The sequence below is a fragment of the Ranitomeya variabilis genome, chromosome 8, assembly GCF_051348905.1.
Source record: "Ranitomeya variabilis isolate aRanVar5 chromosome 8, aRanVar5.hap1, whole genome shotgun sequence".
Lineage (NCBI taxonomy): Eukaryota > Metazoa > Chordata > Amphibia > Anura > Dendrobatidae > Ranitomeya > Ranitomeya variabilis.
In genome coordinates this window covers 350,336-371,246 of record NC_135239.1, presented here as the reverse complement: position 1 = coordinate 371,246, position 20,911 = coordinate 350,336, and positions in this window count along the sequence as shown.

The following is a 20,911-nucleotide window of genomic DNA, read 5'->3' as shown; positions in this document are numbered from 1 at the left end:
TCCAGCCAGCGATGACATACTTGTTTGAGCCTGTGGGCATACATCTTGAAAGACTCTTCCCCATCACAGGCTAAGGAGCGGAACTGAGTCCTGTAAGTGTCTGAGGTTACAGCATAATGTTCTAGAATGGCCTCTTTTACCTCCCCATACAGTTCCACCGGGGGTCCATAGCTCTATAGGCTTCGGCAGCTCCACCCTCTAAGAGCCCCACCAGATGTCTGACTCGCTCCCTTTCTGAGACTTCCATTAATCGACATTGATGTCGATGATTGATGAAGTCCTGAAAGAAGCCCTCAATGTCGCATGCAGCCTCATTAAACAGCTTGAAGTCCTTGCGGGTGTTACACCAGGTTCTGGCCCTGCACCCGGTTTTGGCACTGCCCCTGCAGCGCCCCAGAGTCCTGGTTGCTGCAGTAATATTATTCTTCCACCAGGGGGAGTGATATTACACCTGAAGGTAATAAAGGAGTTCATGTTTCCAGGTATCACAGCATCACAACACACTTCACACTCCAGACCACCAGGGGGAGCCATGCTCCTATCTAGTAGGGCACTCCTCACAGAAGGGTAAAACTGGTGGGTTGGATAGGAAGTTAGTCAGAAGCTGACTGGGCTCACCTGTCAGGCAGACAGGGGGAAAGGAGGAACATCTGAGCTGCAGACAGAGGGTCCCTGTCAGGGGTGGGATCCTGGCAGAGGCCTAGCACGAGACAGAAAGACACGGAGCTGCGCCTGCCCCACGTGCAGCAGCATCCTAAGAAAGGACACGAAGAGAATTGTATTGTAGAGAGTGAGAAGCGAAGTCACAGCACAAGGAAAAAACACCAGGAGGAGTTCTGCCCCGAGACAGGCAGCCTCCTTCTGAGGCGCGTAGCCGGTGGCCGGAACACCGAGGGAGTAATTGACTCTACGCATTACTTCAGAGACCGGCAGGACAGTCAATTCCAAGTTGGCTGCCCGACCTTAATACCTAAGAAGACACGGTGGCAAATTGTGGGGGTCGGGGCGTCTCTAGGGTCCCTATAAACAAGCCTCAGGCCATCCCAGTCATACAGGTTTGTCCTATCCATACCATCTGGGGGACAGAGAGGAAGGAATAACATCTAGAACATCTACAAAGGTTGTGAGGACTATCCCGTGGTGCTCAGCAGGGAGGTACTACAACACACAGGCGCTAGTAGGAAGGCTACTAATTTCCACCTGGATAAGGGGACTCTGGATTTTGCCTTCAGACCGGCTGGACTCTGCCTGCCCTGTGATCTGTACTCTGGACTGTGGATGCTGAAGTCTTCAGTAAAAGGTAAAGAGACTGCAACCTTTGTGTCCTCGTTATTCACTGCGCTTTACATCATCCACCATCACCACCTATACTTCTGGGAAGCCCTGGGGGTATACTTCACCTGTGGGAAGGTATACCATCTAGCTGCCATTCCATCACCCCAGCGGACCCCTAAGCAGCGTCGGTCACCCTGACCGAGTACCACAGGTGGCATCACGAACATTATACAGACTTCCCCTTTAATTGGCCGCCCCTCAAAGGGCCACGGACCGGGTCAGGTCACCGTGACATCCCCAGAACCGAGAGGGACCCGGTACCGAGTACCCTATTGCCCTGACGTGGAGGGCGATCCATATCTTGGCATCACGAACAGGATCTACTTAAGCCTGAAGAATCGGGTCATGTGTGTCTAAGAACTGTGCCAGAACTGTATTGGAACTGTGATTTGCTTAAAGACTGTGTATTGCTATTTGCCACCAAAATTCCCGCCAAAACCGCCGCCATTACCGCGCCATGAGGAGTGCAGGAGAAGAAGAAGGGCGTGCCATGGGTGGAGACTACCGAAGTGGCGCTAAAAGTGACGACCGCCCCCTCCGACTACTTCTGCGAGATGACGACGTGCCCAGAAGCCAAGAAGGAGCTCCACCCACAGAAAATGGAGGAGCAGCATGCATGTGCGGCCGCAGACCCCGAGGCAGTGATGGCGACCAGCGAGTACCTGAACGACGACGAAGTGACCATAGGTGGACCCGAACTTGCCGCTGCTGGGGGATCCGCAGGTGGAAGAGCCGAATCCTCAACTCCTGGACGCGGAGCCGACCACAGTGAAGAAATGGAAGTCGGAGCTGTGCAAGACAGCCGTACTGGAAGAACCGTGGTCCGAGCCGCCGCTGATTCCAGCGTTCTCGTCAGTGGGGTGGATCGACATCGGTGGAACCACATCAGACGCAGGTACGGAAAGCGCCCCTGCCCCACCAACCGATCCTGCTTCGGTGGTCGCTCCCCGCCCTGCTTGTGATCAGCCGCCCGCTGCTGAGCTAGTCGTCACAGCTCTCGGCACAATGGAAGGGATTCTGCCCCCGTTACCGACATCTATGGGCGAGCCACTAGACGTGAGCTCTGAGGGGGTGATTTTCAAATGGGATGCCCCAAAGACCAAACCGGATGGGTCCAAGCAGGAGGGGACCTACCTTGCCGTGCTCACCTGGGAGCAGTAAAACAATGCCTAATTTCACACTGGAAACATCGAAAGGAAACAGAACAAAATGACCAACCTAAAGTACAGAAGCCAAAGACCAAACGCAGTAATAAGAACTCGGCGAACCAAGGTACAGTATTAGCCTTTCACCCGAAAAGGGGTTGGGGCTTTATACAGGAGCCGGGATTACCAACTGAAGTCTTCGTTACCAGCTACAACGTGAAAGCCCGGTTCCGCGATGGACACCATAACCGAAACTTGAACAGAGGAGATCATGTGACCTACACCCGCCATTGGAGTGAGCAAGGTTGGTACGCTAAAAATGTTAAGCGATGTGAACCTACTGTAGCGCCACCTGCCGTTCTGACTAAGACTAACTCTGAACTGACAAATCCTAACACTACTACCACTGTGTGCATCATTTCCACTACTGAACCTGCTAGTGCTACCAAAACTGACATTCGAACCAAGACTCCTAGTGACTTGACCGCATTTGAAAGACGCACCAACGACATTGACACTGCATCAGACGAGGATATGGAACCAAAGCTTCCCTGGTCAAGAAGTGTTCATTACCGACTGATGTCTTGCAACCTACTATGAGAATAAACCTCAAAACCACGACAATGTAAATCGTTAATTGTTCATTTCTTCTTTGCTGCTTTAAAACCCATCCAGGGTTAACGCTTAAAGGGATCCCTTTGTTTACCCAGGATCCCTATTGTTTCTAGTTTTGCACAAATGCATCATTGTTTTACCAAAAGGACTGCCGAATCATGGACGGTGAATGATTCACAAACTGCTTCTGTATATAGTTTGCACCTTCTTAAAGGTGCTCTCTACTGGTTTTACATAGGAGGCTTTTACAGAGACTGCCTCTTAACAGAAACTGCTGTTAAATTATGCTGTAAAAATAACTGCTTTGCCTTACAGACCTGAAGAAAAACCCGTTGGTGCAGCAGAATTCCGGGTCAGGATTACACGTCTTGTAGCCCACCCAAGACCAACGTTTGGGGGTTCGTAACGGGTCCCTCACATCACGTCATACCGCTTTAAACAAACTTGGAAATTAATGACGTAATTATTTGCACTACCTCTGAAAAGACTTGGGTTTCCTCTTAAAGGGAATGTTTACTTATTGCACTTAGATAATGTTGCTTAAGGAAGTTAGATAGCCATAATGTTTTACATAGTGATGGTATGTAGCCAAGAATAGTAAAATGTTTGATAAATGTTGAGAGTGAAATGTTTAATGATGTACTTTGAATAAAATTGAGGACAAAAGAAATTGGAAGAAAGATACGGTGAGCCCATAGTGGGGGTGAAACCTGTTCTGCATTTCAATAAAGTGAACCCGTAGGGGTTAGTGAGTCCTCTAGAGAGCCTTAGGAAGTGAGTTAAAAGACTTTGCACTTAGAGAAGAATAAAAATGTTAATTTATTGTTGTGTAAATGCATTTAGTAGATAGAATACCTGTATGGGTAATTGCGTTCCATAGATAGATAATAACTGTTTCCCATTTGACTTATGCACAATGTAAATGTGTTCTTGTTTTGCAACGTTCAAGTGTCCTCGCCTCCCATAAAGGGAGGCACTGTTAAATTAACTTGTTTTATAGCATTTCAAAATTTTGCATGTCCTTTGCTAACCTGTAATTGTTGTTTTCTTTTCCCAGTCCCGGAGTACTGGATTTAATGGGGGGAGTGCAGCGCCCCAGAGTCCTGGTTGCTGCAGTAATATTCTTCCACCAGGGGGAGTGATATTACGCCTGAAGGTAATAAAGGAGTTCATCTTTCCAGGTATTACAGCATCACAACACACTTCACACTCCAGACCACCAGGGGGAGCCATGCTTCTATCTAGTAGGGCACTCCTCACAGAAGGGTAAAACTGGTAGGTTGGATAGGAAGTTAGTCAGAAGCTGACTGGCAGCCTCCTTCTGAGGCGCGTAGTCGGTGGCCGGAACACCGAGGGAGTAATTGACTCTACGCATTACTTCAGAGACCGGCAGGACAGTCAATTCCAAGTTGGCTGCCCGACCTTAATACCTAAGAAGACACGGTGGCAAATTGTGGGGGTCGGGGCATCTCTAGGGTCCCTATAAACAAGCCTCAGGCCATCCCATACGGCTTTGTCCTATCCATACCATCTGGGGGACAGAGAGGAAGGAATAACATCTAGAACATCTACAAAGGTTGTGAGGACTATCCCGTGGTGCTCAGCAGGGAAGTACTACAACACACAGGCGCAAGTAGAAAGGCTACTGATTTCCACCTGGATAAGAGAACTCTGGATTTTAGTAAATAACTATGAGTGGCGCTATAAGTCACAAGGCAGTGTGCCTGCAGCGAGTACAACAATCACCACCAGAGATTGTAAATGATATAAATAATATTAAATAAATGTATACATAAGAATGTATACATCAGTACCTGCGCTGGTATAACTGCCTGTCGGTACAACTTCCCCACAATGATTGAAGCAAAGGAAAAAAGGAATAATATAAACTGAAGGCTGTGTTAGTATACTTAAAATCCGATATTACAACAGGTGGACCAGCATACACGCCTGGTCAAAGAGAATGTTCAGTTCTTACCCTTAATGTGAATCCATAAGGGAAGTGACAGTCATCCTGAATGGAGATCTGCTGCTAAAAGAAATCCTCCGGATGCCGCTTTACTGCCTGGGCCGGTGACAGAACATTCAACCCCTGTGTACAGCGCGGCAATCACGTGGAGACAACTCGAATCCCCCTCCGGTGCGGGTGGTGCAATCGGCGCCTGCGCAGGACCTGTGAGCCGTAGTATGCAGCGTAACCGCGCACGTGACGAGGGGTGTGAGTACGGATGGCGATATGGACCAAAAGAATAGACAACGCGTTTCGGAGATGTCTGTCTCCTTCCTCAGGTATGATCCATACCTCCACATAACGGTCCTTATATAGACGCCAGCCGTACTAAAGGTTATTGAAACCCAAAAAGTTCTATCCCACAATTCAAACCCTTAGGGATAATAGTGTCCAAGGTAAAAATCCATTTGGTTTCTGATCTTGACATGGATTTAATAAAACTTCCTCCTCTCCAATGTGGATATATTCTTTCAATTCCCGTAATCTTCATGCTTTGTACTTTTCCCGCATGTTGCTCAATAAAATGCTTCGAGAGTGGATGACCCAGGAATTTATTATTAATATTCCGAATATGTTCATTAATTCGGACCCGCAAGGATCTTTTAGTACGTCCAACGTATGTTTTATTACAGGGGCATGTGAAGGTATAAATAACCCCTGTGGATGAACAAGTTATAAATTCTTCGATCCTCAATTCGGTATTACCAATCTTCTGTTGTTTCTGTGTTTGAGTATTTTTACACATGTTACATTTTTTACAAGGGAAAAAACCTTTTAGAACATTCCGTGAGAGAGTAGTTTGGATGGGTACTGGTTTATTTTGCACTGTCGGAGCAATATATGTACCTAAATTACGGCTTTTCCTATAAATAAAGCGAGGTACTTCTGTAATACTGTCTCCCAGTATCTTGTCTTTTTTCAATAAATGCCAGTGTTTTCTCACTATACCTCGCAGTATGTTTGAATTTGCATTGAACTGGGTGATTATTGGAATACAGTCCAAATTGTCATTTTTTAATTTAGTAGTGGGATTTATCAATTCCTGACGTGGTTTCAAAAGTGCTGCATCCCTGGATTCCTTCAGCACATCCAAGCTATACCCCTTTTCCAAGAATTTAGTGGTTAGGGCTTAGAACTCTGGATTTTGCCTTCGGACCGGCTGGACTCTGCCTGCCCTGTGATCTGTACTCTGGACTGTGGATGCTGAAGTCTTCAGTAAAAGGTAAAGAGACTGCAACCTTAGTGTCCTCGTTATTCACTGCGCTTTACATCATCCACCATCACCACCTATACTTCTGGAAAGCCCTGGGGGTATACTTCACCTGTGGGAAGGTATACCATCTAGCTGCCATTCCATCACCCCAGCGGACCCCTAAGCAGCGTCGGTCACCCTGACCGAGTACCACAGGTGGCGTCACGAACATTATACAGACTTCCCCTTTAATTGGACGCCCCTCAAAGGGCCACGGACTAGGTCAGGCCACAGTGACATCCCCAGAACCGAGAGGGACCCGGTACCGAGTACCCCATTGCCCTGACATGGGGGCGATCCACCCCCAGTTCTGGTCCCTCACCCACTCCTGCTTCTGAGGCTGCCCCTGTACCTCTGCGAGGTCCCTGTCGGGATCCTCCCTCCCTGTCTGTTCCTCAGCGTCATACTGCATCTCTCTCCCCCACTTCCTGGCACGTTGCCAGCAGGCCTCCAGGGAGAATGCTTAGGACACGCGTGCGCTTACCTCCAGTCTCTTAAAGGGACAGCGTGCATTTTTTGAAAATTCCAATTAACCAATGGCATCGCACTGATTATTACTTCTGGCCCCTCTGTCATAGGGAGGGTGCCAGAGCAACGAGTATCTACTCTTGCTATTTTCGGTTCTATTCCTATTCTGTCTGCGCTGTTATAGCATTCCATTTTGCACTCTTATACTGTTTGTTTCCGCACAATATCAGTGACCAGTGGTTCGGTTACCCTAAGACGACATCTGTACCTTTATACTCAAGTGCCAACCTGTTCCACCACTCGCCATCCGAACCCCTGGACAACGCTAAAGGTGCTGGAGCCAGCTTCTTCCCATCTACCTGGAATCTGACTTCCCTCGCCAGAGCCAGCATCATATAATAATAATAATAATAATTTTATTTATATGGCGCCAACATATTCCGCAGCGCTTTACAACTTATAGAGGGGACTTGTACAGACAATAGACATTACAGCATAACAGAAATCACAGTCCAAAACAGATACCAGGAGGAATGAGGGCCCTGCTCGCAAGCTTACAAACTATGAGGAAAAGGGGAGACACGAGAGGTGGATGGTAACAATTGCTTTAGTTATTTGGACCAGCCATAGTGTAAGCCTCGGGTGTTCATGTAAAGCTGCATGAACCAGTTATCAGCCTAAGTATGTAACAGTACAGACACAGAGGGCTACTAACTGCATAAAGTGTATGAGATCTCATACCAGGTGTCCGCCGGTCAGCTCCACCATATCTGTTATCTCTGTTTATCCGTTTGTCCCGCTGGGATAGCTGCCACGTGTCTGGGGTCTAACTGGAGGTAGCACCTGTGTTCCCCAGGTATTCCATTCTGGTCCTGTTCGAGGGATCTTACTACGGATACCTGGGGCTCACTAGTTACACCCCCTTCGGAGCCCCCCGGACTGAGGTGCCGAGGATCCACTCAAAAAATAAAAGACAAATGTGAACTTCATCATCTGTGCCTCTGCTTACACAGATCTCCGTTACAGATTGCTCCGGCCATGGAACCCGCTGGATCCCAGAGACCTCTGACTGTGGAGCTTTGCCAAGAGGTGATTTGTCTAAAGGATTGTCACAATAATGTGAATATGCCATGTTTGAGTATTTACCTAACGGTACAAGACACACGCTATGGGCCATTCCGACCCCCCTCTTCTCACCCTTCCTGCTGCTTGTGTGTGTGTAATTGAAAACCCTCACTAGAATCACTGAAGTAGTTTATGGCTTGACGCTGCACATACCAGTCTCCCTACACTGCCCCTCCCTCCTCCCAGGATTGTCTTTGGTGACCCAAAAACGTAAATAGTAGAAAGAGGAGTGCATGTCATTACTCAGCCCACTCAATGATGTCATGACGAGAGGTCATATCTTACCCCTGCTGAATTGGGAGTAGTGTTGGACCAGGAAGTGAGCTAACATCAGCCCGGCAAGCTGTCCTCATGCATCTAGATATATATGGACGTCCTTCTCCTCAGCTCACGGCCAGTCATGAGATAAAATGACATAATGATTAGTGATGAGCGAACACTAAAATGTTCGGGTGCTCGTTGTTCGAGTCGAACATCTCCCGATGTTCGAGTGTTCGTTTCGAATAACGAACCCCATTGTAGTCAATGGGAGACTCGAACATTTTTCAGCGGGACCAAAGCTCTGCACAGGGAAGGTCGCCTAAAAACCTGGGAAGCTCAGAAAATGATGGAAACAACACTGGAATGGACAGGAAACAGCAGGGGCAGCATGCATAGTTGCCTCTGAGGCTGCCCAAATGCACCATTACGCCAAATTATGGCCAACAGCTTTGTGGTGACAGAGTGACCCACTTTGATGAGGTAGCAGGTGAAACACACCGAAATTGAGCCTGACACAGCATGGCAGCTATGGGCACGGCATGCGGAGGCAGCATCAGGCCGGAGAGCGGCACAGTGACGGACCCTTGAGGAGGCGGCAGCAGCATCATTCCTTACACATTGAGGCCACAGAGTGGCACAATTACATAGTTTGGAGGTAGCGAAGACCCAGCATGTGGAGGCGTCAGCACGGAGAGTGGCACGGTGACGGACCCTTGAGGAGGCGGCAGCAGCATCATTCCTTAATCCTTACACATTGAGGCCACAGAGTGGCACAATTACATAGTTTGGAGGTAGCGAAGACCCAGCATGTGGAGGCGTCAGCACGGAGAGTGGCACGGTGACGGACCCTTGAGGAGGCGGCAGCAGCATCATTCCTTTCACATTGAGGCCACAGAGTGGCACATTTACATAGTTTGGAGGTAGCGAAGACCCAGCATGTGGAGGCGTCAGCACGGAGAGTGGCACGGTGACGGACCCTTGAGGAGGCGGCAGCAGCATCATTCCTTACACATTGAGGCCACAGAGTGGCACAATTACATAGTTTGGAGGTAGCGAAGACCCAGCATGTGGAGGCGTCAGCAGCGTCAGCACGGAGAGTGGCACGGTGACATGACAGACTTCAGTTTGAGCTGCTTTAACACGGTGGCGAGTGGAAATCTGTAGAAATCCATGCTTTATTCATCTTGATAAGCGTCAGCCTGTCAGCGCTGTCAGTTGACAGGCGTGTACGCTTATCGGTGATGATGCCACCAGCTGCACTGAAGACCCGCTCTGACAACACGCTAGCGGCAGGGCAAGCCAGCACCTCCAAGGCGTACAGTGCCAGTTCTGGCCACGTGTCCAGCTTTGAAACCCAGTAGTTGTATGGAGCAGAGTGATCATGCAGGACGTTGGTATGGTCACCTAGGTAGTCCTTCACCATCTTTCTGTAAATCTCGCCTCTACTCTGTCTAGACTGTGGATTGGTGGCATACTCTTGCATGGGTGACATAAAACTGGCAAAGGCCTTGGAGATTGATCCTCTGCCAGCGCTTGACAAGCTGCCTGCTCCCCTCCTCTCCCTCGCTTGTTGGCCCTCAGAACCACGTCCTCTGCCGCTAGCGGTGTCAGATGGGAAGGCTATTTTCAGCTTGTGCACCAGGGCCAGTTGGTATTGATGCAGTCTCATACTCCTTTCCTCTATAGGAATTAGAGTGGAAAAGTTGTGCTTGTACCGGGGGTCCAAGAGGGTGAACACCCAGTAATCGCTGGTGGAAAATATTTTTCTCACGCGAGGGTCACGGGAAAGGCAGCCTAACATGAAGTCAGCCATGTGCGCCAGAGTCCCAACACGTAAGAATTCCCCCTCCGCAACAGGCCGACTCTCCATTTCCTCCTCCTCCTCCTCCTCCAACTCCTCCTCCTCAGCCCAAACACGCTGAACTGAGAAGAGGGAATGGGTACCGTCTTCAGTCTCGCCCACAGTCTCCTCCTCTTCATCCTCATCTTCCTCCTCCCCCTCCTCAGTTACACTCTGAGAAACAGACTGGCTGGTGTTCTGGCTCTCAGTCAACTCTTCTTCCCCCATCTCCTGTGACAATCGATGCGCCTCAGACTTCATGCTGAGCAATGATTTTTTCAGCAGACAAAGCAGCGGGATGGTGACGCTGATTATGGCGTCATCCCCGCTGACCATCAGTGTTGACTCGTCAAAGTGGCTTAACACCTTACATATATCAGACATCCACGTCCACTCCTCATTGTAGATTTGAGGAAGCTGACTAACTTGACTACCGGTTCTGGTGGAAGTGGTCATCTGACAGTCTACAATGGCTCTGCGCTGCTGGTAAACCCTGTTTAACATGTGTAGGGTGGAATTCCATCTCGTTGGCACGTCGCACAACAGTCGGTGAGCTGGCAGTTGTAAGCGCCGTTGCACTGCCCTCAGGGTGGCAGCATCAGTGGTGGATTTGCGGAAATGGGCACAGATGCGTCTCACCTTGGTGAGCAAATCTGACAGATTGGGGTAGGTCTTGAGGAACCGCTGAACCACCAGATTGAACACGTGGGCAAGGCATGGAACGTGTGTGAGTCTGCCCAGTTGCAGAGCCGCCACCAGATTACGCCCGTTGTCACACACGACCATGCCTGCTTTCAGGTTCAGCGGCGCCAGCCAAAGATCCGTCTGAGCCGTCATGCCCTGTAACAGCTCCTGGGCAGTGTGCCTCTTGTCACCTAAGCTCAGCAGTTTTAGCACCGCCTGCTGGCGCTTGCCCACTGCGGTCCTGCTGCGACTGCAGCTGCCGACTGAAGGTGGCGTGTCCACGGATGGAAATTTACAAGTGGTGTTTGTGGAGGAGGAGGAGGAGGAGGAGGAGGAGGGGGGAGAAGTATAGTAATCCTGGGAAACAGTCACCGAGGTAGGCCCCGCAATCCTGGGTGTGGGCAACACATGAGCTGACCCCGGTTCAGACTCTGTCCCAGCCTCAACCAAATTAATCCAATGTGCCGTCAGGGAGATATAGTGTCCCTGCCCCCAGCACTGGTCCACGTGTCCGTGGTTAAGTGGACCTTTTCTGTAACCGCGTTGGTCAGGGCACGGTTGATGTTCTGAGACACGTGCTGGTGTAGTGCTGGGACGGCACATCGAGAAAAATAGTGGCGGCTTGGGACGGAGTAGCGAGGGGCAGCCACCGCCATCAGGTTGCGGAATGCCTCCGTCTCCACCAGCCTGTAGGGCAGCATCTCCAAACTCAGGAGTTTGGAGACGTGGACATTTAAGGCCTGTGCATGTGGGTGGGTGGAGGCATATTTGCGCTTGCGCTCAAATGTTTCATGCAAAGACAGCTGAACACTGCGCTGGGACACATTGGTGGATTGTGGGGGGGATGGTGAAGGTGCAGGGGTGGTTGCATGGCGGGAGTCGCTGGTGCCGGGCTCCTGGGCTGGGGAGTTACTGGCAGAGCCAGCATGTGACACAGGGGAAGGAGCAGCGGTGCGACCAGAAGGAGGTGAACGGCCTTGATTCCAATGAATTGGGTGTTTAGCACTCATATGCCTGCGCATGCTGGTAGTGCTTAGGTTGCTAGTGGTGGCTCCCCTACTGAGCTTGGTGTGGCACAGGTTGCACAACACAGTCCGTCGGTCCTCCTCACTTTCTTTAAAGAAGCTCCAGACTTTAGAACACCGAGGCCTCGACCAAACTGGTTCACTTGTTGAACCTCTGTCTGATGAAATTACTCTGGCCCTGCCTCTCCCTCTGGTCGCACGTCTACCTCTTGCAACGTTTTCTGATGTTACACTTGCCTCCCCCTCCGAAGCACTCTCTTGACTAGGCCTAACAACCCAGCTGGGGTCAGTCACCTCATCATCCACCGGCTCCTCCTCCTCCCATTCATCAGCCTGCTCCCCCCTGGGAATTACTGCACTGACAAGCACCTCACTGTCTGACACCCGTGTCTCATCCTCAGACACCTCTCCACAGACTATTTGTAAATCCCCACTTTCATCACCCACAGACTGGGAAAGCTCTCTATTTTGGGCATCGGGACAGACCCACTGGTCAGGTTGCTGCTCAGCAGTGCTTTGTGAATCTAGGAAGGGTTGGGAAAACAGTTCCTGGGAGTATGCAGGATTTGAATCACTAATTTCCAAGGAGGGGCCAGGCTGGGCGGGAGGAGGTTGAGCTGAAAGATCCTGAGGTCCACTCTCTTGGCTAGCGTTGGTGGACTGCGTGGAAGACTGGGCGGTGGATAAACTACTGGATGCATTATCCGCTATCCAGTTGATCACCTGTTCGCACTGCTGGGGATCCAATAGGGGTGTGCCACGTGACACTGTAAATTGGGACAGGAAGCTAGAAAAGGGTACTCTGCGGCGTTCCAGTGCTCCATCAGAAGCAGGTACTGTGTCACCCTGCCCAGGACTACGGCCTCTGCCTGCAACCTCACTTTGACGCCCACGACCACGTCCTCGTCCTCGTCCCTTACCCCTGGGGTTCACCATTGTAAAGGTTATGCTAGAAAAGCTAGTTATGAAGGTGAAATACACTCTATTTGTCCAAACAGAGGATATATTGCGTGTTGCAAAAAGGACTATTCGGTAAAGAGCGTATTTTATGCAACCAAACCTTGGTTTACAGCAAACTGATGTGTATCAGTAACAGATATAAAACTGTGTTTTATATTTGTGGTATTTCTTCAGATCAAATACCCCTTCTTTATGTAACTATTAGATATGGCGTGCACAAAACTGGCCACAGGCCTAGTCACTAAATACAGAGCTTATTTTTGGACCACAAAACTTGGGTACCAGTAACAGATATAAAACTGTGTTTATATTTGTGGTATTTCTTCACATCAAATACCCTTTATTTCTTTAACTATTAGATATGGCGTGCACAAATCTGGCAACAGGCCTAGTCACTAAATACAGAGCGTATTTTTGAACCACAAAACTTGGGTACCAGTAACAGATATAAAACTGTGTTTATATTTGTGGTATTTCTTCACATCAAATACCCTTTATTTCTTTAACTATTAGATATGGCGTGCACAAATCTGGCAACAGGCCTAGTCACTAAATACAGAGCGTATTTTTGAACCACAAAACTTGGGTACCAGTAACAGATATAAAACTGTGTTTATATTTGTGGTATTTCTTCACATCAAATACCCTTTATTTCTTTAACTATTAGATATGGCGTGCACAAATCTGGCAACAGGCCTAGTCACTAAATACAGAGCGTATTTTTGAACCACAAAACTTGGGTACCAGTAACAGATATAAAACTGTGTTTATATTTGTGGTATTTCTTCACATCAAATACCCTTTATTTCTTTAACTATTAGATATGGCGTGCTATAAAAATGCAATTTTTATCTAATGCGGTTTTTTGGACACACAAAACCTTGGATTAGAATGTAGGGTATTCTATACTATATATATATACTATATATGTGGCAGAATTGCGTATTCTGTACACTGCGCTTATGTGTACGCTAAACAAATATTTTTGGGCCAGGTGTGGTATATCTGTATCACTCAAAAATGCATTTTTATATCTTATGCGGTTTTATTTTTAGGCCGCAAATATTTCCTTTTTTAATTTATTAATTATTGTTATTAATTAATATTATTATTATTAAATGAGGTGACAGCGTGTGCTGTACCACTCTACGGAGTCTGAGGCACTACAAGTCCCAGACAGCAGCACAAATGAGGTTACAGCGTGTGCTGGAGTCTGAGGCACTACAAGTCCCAGACAGCAGCACAAATGAGGTTACAGCGTGTGCTGGAGTCTGAGGCACTACAAGTCCCAGACAGCAGCACAAATGAGGTTACAGACAGCGTGTGCTGGAGGCTAAATGGAGTCTGAGGAACATCCAGCAGCCGATATTCTAATAGTGCGGCGTTCGCCCAAAATGGCGGACGCCGCACTATAAAGCCCAGCCTAATGCACACACGATCCCTGCCTAATGCCTAATGCCTATAAAGATTGACTTGGAGACTGAGATTGAGACTTGGCACTGAGACAGTGAGTGCGCAGCTAAGATGGCGGCCGCTGCACTCCTGGTCCCAGCTGCCACACAGCTAGCCAGCAAATACAAGAGAGGACTAGTAGTAGTAAACGTAGATTAGCCCTGACAAGGGCTGTTGATTTCTGCACCCTGCCTGCCTGATTAATTCTGGTCTTTGTCCCTGCTCTAGTCCCTATCAATTCCCAGTCCCCCCAGCACGTCTGTCCCTATGCTCTTTCACACTGCAAATGGCTGAAAGCGCCGAACATAATGAAAGCAGTCTATTGGCTGGTCAGGTCACCTGATCTGGCCAGCCACTCACTGCTCTCGTCTTGTACATGTCCCTACGTCATGCTAGTAGCTTAGAAGGCTCACCTAACATGATTGGCTCCTTGAAAAACCGCCAAAAATGAGAAAAACAAAAACGAGATTTCACTCGAGTACCGCGAGATGTTCGGCCGAATACCGAACACCTTCGAACGCCCTAATGTCCGATCGAACACCAGGTTCGAGTGAACACGTTCGCTCATCACTAATAATGATACTGATGATGCGGATGATGAAAATATGCATGTTTTACCTGAAAACCATTTCTTTCCTAGGAATGATGTGTTCACAGTTACAGGAGTGCTTAGCCACGTCACTCTACGGAGTGGGATGGTTGAGGAACCCTAACAGGAGCAAGCGATGGTGCTCAGGGAAATGGGGAGATGCATGGGAACCATGAAGAAGGTGATGCCATGCAACTGATCAGTGCCACAGAGGAAGGTAACTGCCCTATAAGTAGCACTGCTCCTGGAATGTTGGGGGTGGATGGGGAGGTAGTACCCATAGCAGCGCCGGCTGATGGGTCTGAGGAAATCCCCGGGGAGACAGCCTACATAGCTGCTGTCACCCGCAGTCAGAGTGCCCGAAACGCAGATAACTTGCTGCCTTCTGGACCCTCCACAGTCACAGGCGTGACTGAACCAGAGATGGACCCAGAGCAGGTCCCAGAGGGTTCCCTTGGGAAAGAGAGCCTGAAGTCACTTCTGGCTGCCCTTAGCCAGGAGTTCCAGGCCTCTCTGCACTCAGATGCGAGCCTTGAGAATTTGAGACACCTCGCTGAGACGCCCACCTCCGTGACTGATAAGGAGAGGGTGTTCTGGGAACAAGGGGGGTTGTACCGGGAGACAGTACCCGGAAAATCCCAAAAGGAGTGGTTGAGGGAAAGACAGCTGGTCATCCCGCACCAATTCAGGAGTGACTTGCCCATGAGATCCCGCTCACTGGACACTTGGGGATCAGCAAATCTAAGGCACAGCTGTCTCAACACTTCTATTGGCCCAAGATGGGGACAGATGTGTCAAACTACTGCCGCTCCTGTATCACCTGCCAAAGAGTGGGGAAGGTGGGGCCTGCTCTTAAGTCTCCCTTGATCCCTTTGCCAGTGATAGAGGAGCCTTTCCAGAGGATCGCGGTGGACATTGTGGGCCCACTAGCCATCCCCAGCAGCTCTGGAAAGCAATACGTCCTCACTGTGGTAGACTACGCTACCTGGTACCCAAAGGCATTGGCTTTGTCCTCAACTAGGGCAGATAAGGTGCACTGTTGGCTATCTTTTCATGGGTAGGATTTCCCAGGGAGATGCTTATCGATCACGGGACCCAATTCATGTCTCGCCTAATGGAGGCTCTCTGTAAGAGAATGCTGGTGAAGTGTCTGGTATCGAGTGCGTATCACCCACATACCAAAGGCTTGTGTGAGCGCTTCAACAATACCTTCAAACAGATGCTACGCATGGTGGTTGAGACCCAAGGACGCGACTGGTCTGGGTTGGTAAGGAAATCCTGGGAAGAGGAGCTGAACCCTTCTGAAGTGTCCATAGTGGAGTATGTCATGCGCTTCCGTGACCAAATGCAGATCTTGATGCAGTTGGTGCATGACAACAAGACGCAGGCTCAGGCTGATCAGAAGCACTGGTACGACCAGAACGCCCGGGAGCGGACCTACCAGGTGGGTCAAAAGGTGTGGGTGCTGGTCCCCATACCAAAGGATAAGCTTCAAGCAGCCTGGGAAGGCCCGTATGTCGTCCACAAACAGGTCAACCCGGTCAACTACGTGGTCACGCTTGACCACTCGCAGGGTAGGAGAAAGGCCTTTCACGTCAACATAATGAAGGCTCTTCATGAACGTGAAGCTTATGTACTACCGGTCTGCAGCCTGCCCGAAGACGGGGAAGAAGACCTACTCCTGGACATGCTAAGCGCCTTGCTAACCGAACCACAGCGGTCACAGTTGCGGACCATGCTGGAACCCTTCCAGTCTGAACATCAAGCTGGGAAAGTGCCAGATGGGCATGAGAGAGGTCCACTACCTGGGGCACCGGGTAGGTGGGAAATCCATAAAGCCAGAGCCTGGGAAAGTGAATGCGATTGTGTCCTGGTCCATTCCCCATGACCGATCACTGTGTGGCAGATGAGGCACTGAGGTGTGTGGATCACTATGTGGCAGATAAGGCGCTGAGGTGTATGGATCATTATGTGGCAGATGAGGAACTGAGGTGTACGGATCACTATGTGGCAGATGAGGCACTGAGGTGTATGGATCACTATGTGGCAGATGAGGCACTGAGGTGTATGGATCACTATGTGGCAGATGAGGCACTGAGGTGTATGGATCACTATGTGGCAGATGAGACACTGAGGTGTATGGATCACTATGTGGCAGATGAGGCACTGAGGTGTATGGATCACTATGTGGCAGATGAGGCACTGAGGTGTATGGATCACTATGTGGCAGATGAGGCACTGAGGTGTATGGATCACTATGTGGCAGATGAGGCACTGAGGTGTACGGATCATTATGTGGCAGATGAGGCACTGAGGTGTATGGATCATTATGTGGCAGATGAGGCACTGAGGTGTATGGATCACTATGTGGCAGATTAGGGTTAGGGTTAGGGTGAGGATGAGGGTGAGGGTTAGGGTGAGGGGGAGGGTTAGGGTGAGGGTGAGGGTTCGGATTAGGGTTAGGGTTCGGGTCACTATGTGTCAGATGAGACACTGAGGTGTATGGGTCAATATGTGGCTGATGAGACACTGAGGTGTATTGATCACTATGTGGCAGATGAGGCACTGAGGTGTACGGATCATTATGTGGCAGATGAGGCACTGAGGTGTATGGATCATTATGTGGCAGATGAGGCACTGAGGTGTATGGATCACTATGTGGCTGATGAGGCTCTGAGGTGTATGGATCATTATGTGGCAGATGAGGCACTGAGGTATATTGATCACTATGAGGCACAAGTACATGGATCACTATGTGGTAGATTAGGCACTGAGGTGTACGGATCACTATGTGGCAGATGAGGGTTATGGTCAGGGTCAGGGTCAGGGTTAGGGTTTGGGTCACTATGTGTCAGATGAGGCACTGAGGTGTACGGATCACTATGTGGCAGATGAGGCACTGAGGTGTATGGATCACTATGTGGCAGATGAGGCACTGAGGTGTACGGATCATTATGTGGCAGATGAGGCACTGAGGTGTATGGATCATTATGTGGCAGATGAGGCACAGGTGTATGGATCACTATGTGGCTGATGAGGCTCTGAGGTGTATGGATCATTATGTGGCAGATGAGGCACTGAGGTATATTGATCACTATGAGGCACAAGTACATGGATCACTATGTGGTAGATTAGGCACTGAGGTGTACGGATCACTATGTGGCAGATGAGGGTTATGGTCAGGGTCAGGGTCAGGATTAGGGTTTGGGTCACTATGTGTCAGATGAGGCACTGAGGTGTACGGATCACTATGTGGCAGATGAGGCACTGAGGTGTATGGATCACTATGTGGCAGATGAGGCACAGAGGTGTATGGATCACTATGTGGCAGATGAGGCACTGAGGTGTATGGATCATTATGTGGCAGATGAGGAACTGAGGTGTATGGATCATTATGTGGCAGATGAGGCACTGAGGTGTATGGATCACTATGTGGCAGATGAGGCACTGAGGTGTATGGATCACTATGTGGCAGATGAGGCACTGAGGTGTACGGATCACTATGTGGCAGATGAGGGTTATGGTCAGGGTCAGGGTCAGGGTTAGGGTTCGGGTCACTATGTGTCAGATGAGGCACTGAGGTGTACGGATCATTATGTGGCAGATGAGGCACTGAGGTGTATGGATCATTATGTGGCAGATGAGGCACTGAGGTGTATGGATCATTATGTGGCAGATGAGGCACTGAGGTGTATGGATCACTATGTGGCAGATGAGGCACTGAGGTGTATGGATCACTATGTGGCAGATGAGGCACTGAGGTGTATGGATCACTGTGGCAGATGAGGCACTGAGGTGTACGGATCACTACGTGGCAGATGAGGCACTGAGGTGCATGGATTACTATGTGGCAGATGAGACACTAAGGTGTATGGATCACTATGTGGCAGATTAGGGTTAGGGTTAGGGTGAGGATGAGGGTGAGGCTGAGGGTTAGGGTGAGGGGAAGGGTTAGGGTGAGGGGGAGGGTTAGGGTGAGGGTGAGGGTTCGGATTAGGGTTAGGGTTCGGGTCACTATGTGTCAGATGAGGCACTGAGGTGTATGGGTCAATATGTGGCTGATGAGACACTGAGGTGTATTGATCACTATGTGGCAGATGAGGCACTGAGGTGTACAGATCATTATGTGGCAGATGAGGCACTGAGGTGTACGGATCATTATGTGGCAGATGAGGCACTGAGGTGTATGGATCATTATGTGGCAGATGAGGCACTGAGGTATATTGATCACTATGAGGCACAAGTACATGGATCACTATGTGGTAGATTAGGCACTGAGGTGTACGGATCACTATGTGGCAGATGAGGGTTATGGTCAGGGTCAGGGTCAGGGTTAGGGTTTGGGTCACTATGTGTCAGATGAGGCACTGAGGTGTACGGATCACTATGTGGCAGATGAGGCACTGAGGTGTATGGATCATTATGTGGAAGATGAGGCACTGAGGTGTATGGATCAATATGTGGCAGCTGAGGCACTGAGGTGTACGGATCATTATGTGGCAGATGAGGCACTGAGGTGTATGGATCATTATGTGGCAGATGAGGCACTGAGGTGTATGGATCACTATGTGGCAGATGAGGCACTGAGGTGTATGGATCATTATGTGGCAGATGAGGCACTGAGGTGTATGGATCACTATGTGGCAGATGAGGGTTAGGGTTAGGGTTAGGGGTTAGGGGTTAGGGTTAGGGGTTAGGGTTAGGGGTTAGGGTTAGGGTTAGGGTCACTATGTGTCAGATGAGGCACTGAGGTGTACGAATCACTATGTGGCAGATGAGGCACTGAGGTGTATGGATCACTATGTGGCAGATGAGGCACTGAGGTGTACGGATCATTATGTGGCAGATGAGGCACTGAGGTGTATGGATCATTATGTAGCAGATGAGGCACTGAGGTGTATGGATCACTATGTGGCAGATGAGGGTTCGGGTTACGGTTAGGGTTAGGGTTAGGGGTTAGGGTTAGGGTTAGGGTATAGGGTTAGGTGTCTGGATCACTATGTGGCAGATGAGGCACTGAGGTGTATGGATCACTATGTGGCAGATGAGACACTGAGGTGTATGGATCTCTATGTGACAGATGAGGCACTGAGGTGTATGGATCACTATATGGCAGATGAGGCACTGAGGTGTATGGATCACTATGTGGCAGATGAGGCACTGAGGTGTACGGATCACTATGTGGCAGATGAGGCACTGAGGTGTATGGATCATTATGTGGCAGATGAGGCACTGAGGTGTATGGATCATTATGTGGCAGATGAGGCACTGAGGTGTATGGATCACTATGTGGCAGATGAGGCACTGAGGTGTATGGATCACTATGTGGCAGATGAGGCACTAAGGTGTATGGATCACTATGTGGCAGATGAGGGTTATGGTCAGGGTCAGGGTCAGGGTTAGGGTTCGGGTCACTATGTGTCAGATGAGGCACTGAGGTGTACGGATCATTATGTGGCAGATGAGGCACTGAGGTGTATGGATCATTATGTAGCAGATGAGGAACTGAGGTGTATGGATCATTATGTGGCAGATGAGGCACTGAGGTGTATGGATCACTATGTGGCAGATGAGGCACTGAGGTGTATGGATCACTATGTGGCAGATGAGGCACTGAGGTGTACGGATCACTATGTGGCAGATGAGGGTTATGGTCAGGGTCAGGGTCAGGGTTAGGGTTCGGGTCACTATGTGTCAGATGAGGCACTGAGGTGTACGGATCATTATGTGGCAGATGAGGCACTGAGGTGTATGGATCATTATGTGGCAGATGAGGCACTGAGGTGCATGGATCATTATGTGGCAGATGAGGCACTGAGGTGTATGGATCACTATGTGGCAGATGAGGCACTGAGGTGTATGGATCACTATGTGGCAGATGAGGCACTGAGGTGTATGGATCACTGTGGCAGATGAGGCACTGAGGTGTACGGATCACTACGTGGCAGATGAGGCACTGAGGTGCATGGATTACTATGTGGCAGATGAGACACTAAGGTGTATGGATCACTATGTGGCAGATTAGGGTTAGGGTTAGGGTGAGGATGAGGGTGAGGCTGAGGGTTAGGGTGAGGGGAAGGGTTAGGGTGAGGGGGAGGGTTAGGGTGAGGGTGAGGGTTCGGATTAGGGTTAGGGTTCGGGTCACTATG